We start from the raw sequence: 8003 nt of genomic DNA on the forward strand, positions 1-8003 counted from the left end.
TTTAGGTACAACATCACAAAACTCTTCAATTATGGGTTTGACATCTTTGAATAAGGGTGAAGATACTTCATTCTCCTCACAAACTAATAAGAGGTATAAAAGGCTTGACTTATGATAAGCTTTGTTTAAACTAGACACAATGATGAGTGCTTTATCTTTCTCTTATTTCTTTGAGCAATCTTCTGGCTTTAATGGAGTCAACATAATTTTTACTCCATGATTAATGAAGGAATAAGTATTCCTGTATCCATCATGGTGAGCTCGACGATCATATTGCCATGGGCGTCCTAACAACAAGTGGCATGCATCTATTGGAATAACATCACACTAGACTTTATCTTCATGCTTATTTCCAATAGAGAATTGAACACAATAGCGCTTTGTTACCTTAACTTCATTTCCTTCTCTCAGCCATTGTAGCTTGTAAGGATGAGGATGTACTTCAGTTGAAAGTTTCAACTTTTCCACCATGTAGTTGGCAATAACATTCTCACAGCTTCCATTCTCAATAATGACATTACAAACCTTCCTTTGGGATGTGCACCTTGTATGGAATATGTTATGACGAAGCCAACTTTCATCTTCTGTAATCATAGCAGTGTTAAGGTTACGACGGACACGAACTTCTCCATGGTCAGCAGAAACTTTTTCTATCTTTTCGTTGTTGAATATTTCTAGGTCATCATCTACTTCTTCTAGGTTAGGTTCTTCCATGACTTCTTCTTCAATTAAATAGATAATTCTTCGATTTGGACAATCAGAAGCAATATGCCCAAATCCTTGGCATTTGAAGCACTTTTTGTTGACATTACAAGCACGAGAGAAGTAGTTTCTTTATTGTTTGGAGTTTTGGAAGAGTTTACCTTTGGAGGTGGAATGGTTGCCGAACTCACTCTCCCATGGTTTGAGGTGGAATCTTGTTGTCTAGATGTACTCACTGAGCTTTTTTGTAATTGTTGTTTCTCAACCTTTAATGCTAATATGATGACATCATTTAGGTTCCAATATGGTTGTAGTTCAACAATATTTACAATTTCAACATTGAGACCCCTAAGATAACGAGCTACAGTTTGTTCTTCAGGGTCATGGAGATGGCACTTCCTGTGAAGTTGTTCGAACTCCATTGTATATTCTTCCATCGACATTGTTTTTTGCCTCAAGTTATGAAATTTGATAAAAATTTCTTATCGATAATGCTCAGGAAGGAACTTACGCTTGAGTTCTTGACGCATCTTATCCCATGTTCTAATCTTGTTATGGCCTTCTCTTTCTCGTTGCATTTTGAGATTTTCCCACCAAATAGAAGCGTGCTTCTTCAATTTAATTGCCACAAGCTTCACACATTTTTCATCGAGAATATCTTTGAGCTCAAAAACTCTTTCTACTGTGTAGAGCCAATCAAGGAAGTCATTAGGATGAAGTCTTCCTTCAAACTCAAGAATGTCGACTTTGATTCTCAAATCTTTGGCAACTACAGTTCTCAGGCGACCAATAGGTACTTCTTCATCAAAGGACGAATTTTGATGAAACGGGTTGGTGACATTCTCTTCATCACTAGAGCTACTATTGTTGATTTGAGTATCATGTCTTATGAGTTGCTTTTGTAATTCGAATTTGTTGACGTAGTTTTACAATCTCAATCTTGTGATCATCTCTTTGACGATTTTGACGTCTTGGTGGCTTTTTATTGTATGATGATGATGATGTGGTGATGTAGAGAAAAAAAAAGAATGATGATATAACTTATAAAGTAATAAATAAAACTACCCAAACAGGGAGTATCGAAACTTGACAGTGAACCTAAACTTATGCAACGAACAATGATCCTCTCGCTCTGATACCAAACTGACGTCGGGGCGTTGTAAAGACACTTGGGCATTGTGAAAGACACCAATTGTGGTGAGGTTGAAAAACCCACTAAAGTGAATCACCAATCTTGGCCAGGTTGAAAACTCCACTAAGGTGAAAAATAGCTAAAATCCCACTTTGGTTGGCTAGGCCAAAGACACTAAAACATCTTACTTTTTTAAAAGAGCCTAGAGAAATAAGCACTACTGCTTAAGAAAATATTATTTATTATCTCTCAACTCTGAATGTCTTACAACTAAGCTCAAGGGTCCTCTTTATAATATTATAAGCCCAAATCCTAATAAAACTCTACTTCTTTATAGTATTATAGGCCCAAATCCTAATAAAACTCTACTTCATGTTGTCTAATACAATTAGAATAATTAATAAGAGATTTAAATAAAATAGGTGTTCTATTCCTAAATAGAACATGACTAGCTTAAAGTCCTAATACAAGTAAAAGAAGAATTTTATTATACCTATAATTCCTAAATAATAATAATCTAATATTATACTCCTGTATCAATAAGCATATTGCATTTGAAATTTCTTGAAACCTCCCCTTAACTTAATTAGTCTTTATGCCTTTGTTGAAAACATTTAACTATAATTTGAGAAGGATAAAAGAACTTTGAAAATTCTCCTCCTTAATTAATGCATGAAGTTTAAAAATGTTTTCAAGAACAATTTAGCTAATATAAGAGCAATTCAATTAAGAGCATTTTACTATGCTCATAAACCTTCTCCCCTTTTTTGTTATATAAAAAAGGAATGGAAGTGTGAGCTTTAAACACTTAAAGTCAAGAGACAATGGTTAGCGATAATCAACAAGTATAATGTGAACATGATTTAGTGATATGTGTGCAACTTTATGTAAGTATGTTCACATATTCATTCAAGCAAATAATCAAGTAACACATTGAGTGCGCAACCAATTAGGCAGATAAATTCACAAATGTATGCACAATCAAGTATAGTGAAGAGCATAACAATCATCATTCAAGCATAATTGTGAGACACTATTAAGCAGAAGGTTAATATCGTGTTTAAGAGATATTACCAATAGAGATGAACACCATTTGTTGAGTCTTTACCAAGCTCTTTGTTGAAGATTTCTAGTGCTCCATAATCATAGGCAATGTCAATGATCAACTCCCCCTTAAACATCCATTAAATTACTTTCAACAAGGAGAAGGGATTAAATGGTTAATCACATTAAAGCATAAACTTATCTTCCCTTAGATGGATCGTGAGACAAATATGGGAGTAAATCAAAACCATATGATAAATAAGTATTACAATGGAGATTCAATATATTAATCAAATGCTCAAACATTCTTGAAACTAGAAAAATATGAGCATTGAAATAAATATTCATTATATGCTTCAAACACTCATAATTCTAAGAAGTGTATGCACATTAGTTCCATTGCATTTCCAAGATCATTTTTCATTAGGCACCTTTTTCAATTTTCATCATGCATTGTCCAAGCACTATCAATTAAAGATTTTAAAAAAAATCTCTAAATTACAAGGGAATGACAATTCAAGAGAGGATTTTCTCAACAAAGGCATATCATCATTCAACCCTTTTTGGTAATCTCTTTTCCATAATATTTTCAAGAAAGCACAATAAGTGTTCTCCTATTTATGTATAAAACTATCAATTCAAGGAGAAGTTTTCTCATCAAAACAATATCATTATCAATGAAGCATTGTCGTGGCTTTTTGCATTTGTTGCGATGATGTAAAGGAATGTTATGATCAAGTAAGCACAAGCATGGTTACAAGAGATAAACTAGTTATCTTCATTAATCATGATTCCAATTTTGTTTAACGAAATGCAAGCATGATTCTTCTCTTTCACAAATATATAGATATATAACAATTAACAATAAGGGACTCAACTCATGAATACATTCAATGTGGACATCCAAGCACCAATGAATATCAATTGTCAAGATTCTAGAAATAAGCATTCAATTGACAACCTTTAAACTAAAGTTGGATGTGCACAAGGTCTTTTAGATCATGTAAATATTTAAGCTCATGGAAGACATAGTCAACATTTAAATGTTTGTTCAAAAGATATTTCAACTATGTCATCACAATATATGTCATGATCAAACTTGACATACAAATTCACACTCAAATGTATAGCTCATTTCTACCATTTCTACCAATAGCTGTAGCTTAAGTCAAGTTTTAGACTTCATTTATTAAACTGAAGCAAGATCGAATATTATATAAGCATGTGACTTTGACTTAAAAATGATAAATGAACCAAAAATATTTTTATGAAATTCCAAAAGTTCATCATAATTAATATCGCATGCATAATCAAAGATTCAATCTTGAAGTAGACATTTAAGCATATTTCAAGAGTTGATTCTAGACTAAGTTTCTGAATATTCAAATTCTCAAGGAAATCAATTTAAGCATTTATGAAAATTTTCCCATTTTTCAATTTTATAATTTGTATGGACATGAGGATTAATAAGATCAACATGAGTGCTAAGTTTGGGAATAAAAAATTTGCAAATTACTAGTAAGATTCCCATTAAGCACACAAATAGCTATAAAGCTCATTTATAAATTTATACCTTTAATGTGCTCAAGCATTCTCAAATCATATCATCAACATCAAACCTTTTATGCTCAAAATCTTGCTAAAAAATTATTTGTCCTCAAAGAAATGATATGAAGTCAAGACAGGAGAGAATTTATATCAAAATAATTTTCACAATTAAAATTAATAAAGCTCAATTATATTAGTAAGCAATTTTCTCAAAAGAGATGAATAACTTTTGGCTTAGGCAATAAAGGTATATTCAAGATCATATATGAATGCATACTCAATTTATACTTCCTTCAAGATTGTGTAGTTTATAACATGTATCACATTTGAACTAATTTTGCATAATCAAATTTATTAATAAAGCTCAGAGGAGAGTAAACAAGAAATTATGTACTTTATATTCAAGCAAGAATAGGCAATCAAATATTCAATAAGAAAAAGCAAATAACTTAAGAAATCAAGCAAAATCAATTCAATTTAAGAGAATAAAGACAAACAACTAAAAAGCTCAATTAAGTAAATAACTTTTGGTAAAAAGATCACCCATTTTCTTTTATGTGTCTAAAGAGCATTCAATCTTCAAGAGCTTGTTCCTCATTGCTCAATCACACTTATAAGAGACATTCTCATTTGATTTTTGGTATCCAAATTTCTTTGGATCTTTGAAGGTTAGTTTCATTACTCATAGTTCTTTTTTGAACCAAAACTTGTCTAATTCTATAAGACAGATGTTTTCTAATAGGACAAGTGAATGAATTATGACCATGAGATTTACAATAATTGCATTTAGTCATCTTTGAAAATGGGGAATTCATGAAAACCTTTTGCCTTTCTTTTTTCAAATCTTCAAGCTTCATTTTCATATCTAAATTTTCTTTTTCTAAAACATCAATTTTCAACATTAAGTTTTGAAATCATTTTTTTTATGCTTCAAATTCATTTTCTCAAATTCAAAACCTAATTCTTCAAAGGCATCTTGCAATTCACCAAAAGTATAATCATTTTTATCATGAGTATCAAGACCATAAGGGGTAGGAAATACCTTGTAGTCATCAAGTGCCATGAGGCAAAGATTTGCAATCTCATCATCCCCTTCATCTTGTGAGTCATCACTATCACTTCAAGTTGCCATCATTGCTTTCTTTTTGAAGTGCTTTTCTTGTTGGGGCATTCATTTTTGGTGTGTCCCAACTTTTTACAATCATAGCATATTAAGTGGTCATTTGTATGCTCCTCCTTAGGCACATCCTTCTTTGTAGGTTTTTTACTTTAATATTTTTCCTCATAAACCTATTGAGCTTCCTAGCTAGTATAGCCATGCCTTTTTCTTTTTGACTTTCACTCTTTTGGCTTTTTTCTTATTCCTTTACTAAGAATTTAAAGGTTATTCTCTTTTTCTTGATTTCCTCTTTCTTAAACTCATTTAACTCACTTTCATGTTTCAATGTCATCTCATAGGTGAGTAGGGATCCCAATATCTTTCCTAACTTATAGTTGTTAAGGTTCTTAGCTTCCTCTATGGCTGTTACTTTGGGTCTCCAAGATTTTGGTAAGCTATAAAGGATTTTTTTAACAAGTTGGACATTGGGAAAGTCTTTTTGTAATGCCTTTAAACCTCCAACAATGTTGCTAAATCTTTTAAACATTTCATTTATGGACTCACCTTCTCTCATCTTAGAAAGCTCATAGTCATGTAAAAGTAATCCATTTTTGGATTCGTTGACTTGGTTAGTCCCTTCAAATGTGGTCTCTAAAGTATCCTAAATTTGCTTGGTATTTTCACATATTACACCTTATTAAACTCACTAGCTCTTAAGGCACAAAGAAGGGTATTATAAGCCTTGCAATTTACTTGAATTTATTTTTTATCTTTATCATCCCAATCTTTTTTTGATGTAATGGCTACTTTCCCATCTATCTCCTTATTTGGAACATATAGATCATTTAGTATTACACTCCAAAAATACAAGTCCATTGATTGTATAAATATTTCCATACGTTTCTTCCAATATAAGTAGTTATTACCTACAAAAAAGGGTAGCCTTGGATCGATTGTCCTTCACCAAGTACGGTTGTCGTCATCTCCATTTATATCAATTTAAGCTACTACAATGGATCTTTCAAAAGTGGTTAAACCTACAAAATTTAAGACCAAGCTTTGATACCAATTATTAGTAATATAAGCTCAAATCATCATATACCAAGAGGAGGTAAATTAGTATTTTAAAAAATTTTCTTTGCAAGTTCAATGAAAAATAACCCTTTTTTTTTAAAAAAAACAAGCTTTTTTCTTATGTAAAAAATAAAGCAAGTGATTTTTCTTTAAAGCCAATATCAAGACATAAGGATTTTATAATGGTTCAACTTTCATAAATGCATACATCCACTCCCTTAGCTCACCAAGGATTTTCCAATCCATTAAAACGATTCTTACTTTTTAATGGAATCAAGCGACAATCCTTACACAATCTACAAAGGGATTCTTACTTTTAAATGAGATCAAGCAATAACCCTTAAACTAGTTTTTTCATGAGATCAAACGATAACCCTCACCCTTACACCAGTTTTTTCACGAGATCAAGCGATAACCTTTACATAATCCATAAAGGGATTCTTACTTTTGTTAGGAATTTTGAGAATATGGTGCCCTCGAAAGCAAGTATATTCTCATGCTTAATTTCATTAAATTTATTTGCAATGAAAGTACATTTTGATAATAAGAAGAAAATTTTGTTTTAAGTAAACATTCATTATCTAGTTATTAAGGTACCATGATTCTATTGAGATATTAAAATATATTTGTATGAAGAGTCATACATAGAAGACATGTATTTTAATTGAATCTAAAAATTGTTCATAGCCATATAATAACGCTAGTCACTTTATTGTGTTAAGGTTGTAGTGTCCAGATTACTTCCAACGAAATGAATGTGATTCATTTCAAGGGAATGATGAGTCTCAAATCATCAAAATGGTTGACTTCGAGTAATGACACTATAACATGAATAGGAATCATGTGAGAATCAAATTTAAGTTTAACCATTACTTAAATCTTAATCTTACACTTATGCATTTGCTTATAGTAGAATCAAAATCCTGATGGATAGTGGACTCGTGTTTAATCTCCTTATAATCTTTGATTTACCATGAGAATTATCACGACCCAGTACTCCCCTCGAGCCCGTGACAACCGTCGAGGTATCCTGGTAGACACTCATTGCTCGGAATGTCAACCCGAAACCCCGCAAGGCTTTACTATCAATTTCTCTGTTCCTTTGTGAGCAACCATTGTCAAATATCGTGTTCTAAAAGATTTTAAGCTATTTTCAACTTTAAACAAATAAAATATTAATTTTTCGTCTCATAGGGGTATTTTGGTCATTTTTCTCAAAAATTTTGAAACTGGCTAAAATGTAATATACAAGTACAAAACACATAATTCATATTCAAAATGAGTTTAAAAGTCTAAAATCTTCATTTAAAGCGAAATTATGGTTATTTGAATATAATAAGAAAATAAAAGAAATATTAAGTAAAATATTCTATTTTCTTATAAAACAATATTTATAGAGTTATA

This window comes from Theobroma cacao, chromosome 10, assembly GCF_000208745.1.
Source record: "Theobroma cacao cultivar B97-61/B2 chromosome 10, Criollo_cocoa_genome_V2, whole genome shotgun sequence".
NCBI lineage: Eukaryota > Viridiplantae > Streptophyta > Magnoliopsida > Malvales > Malvaceae > Theobroma > Theobroma cacao.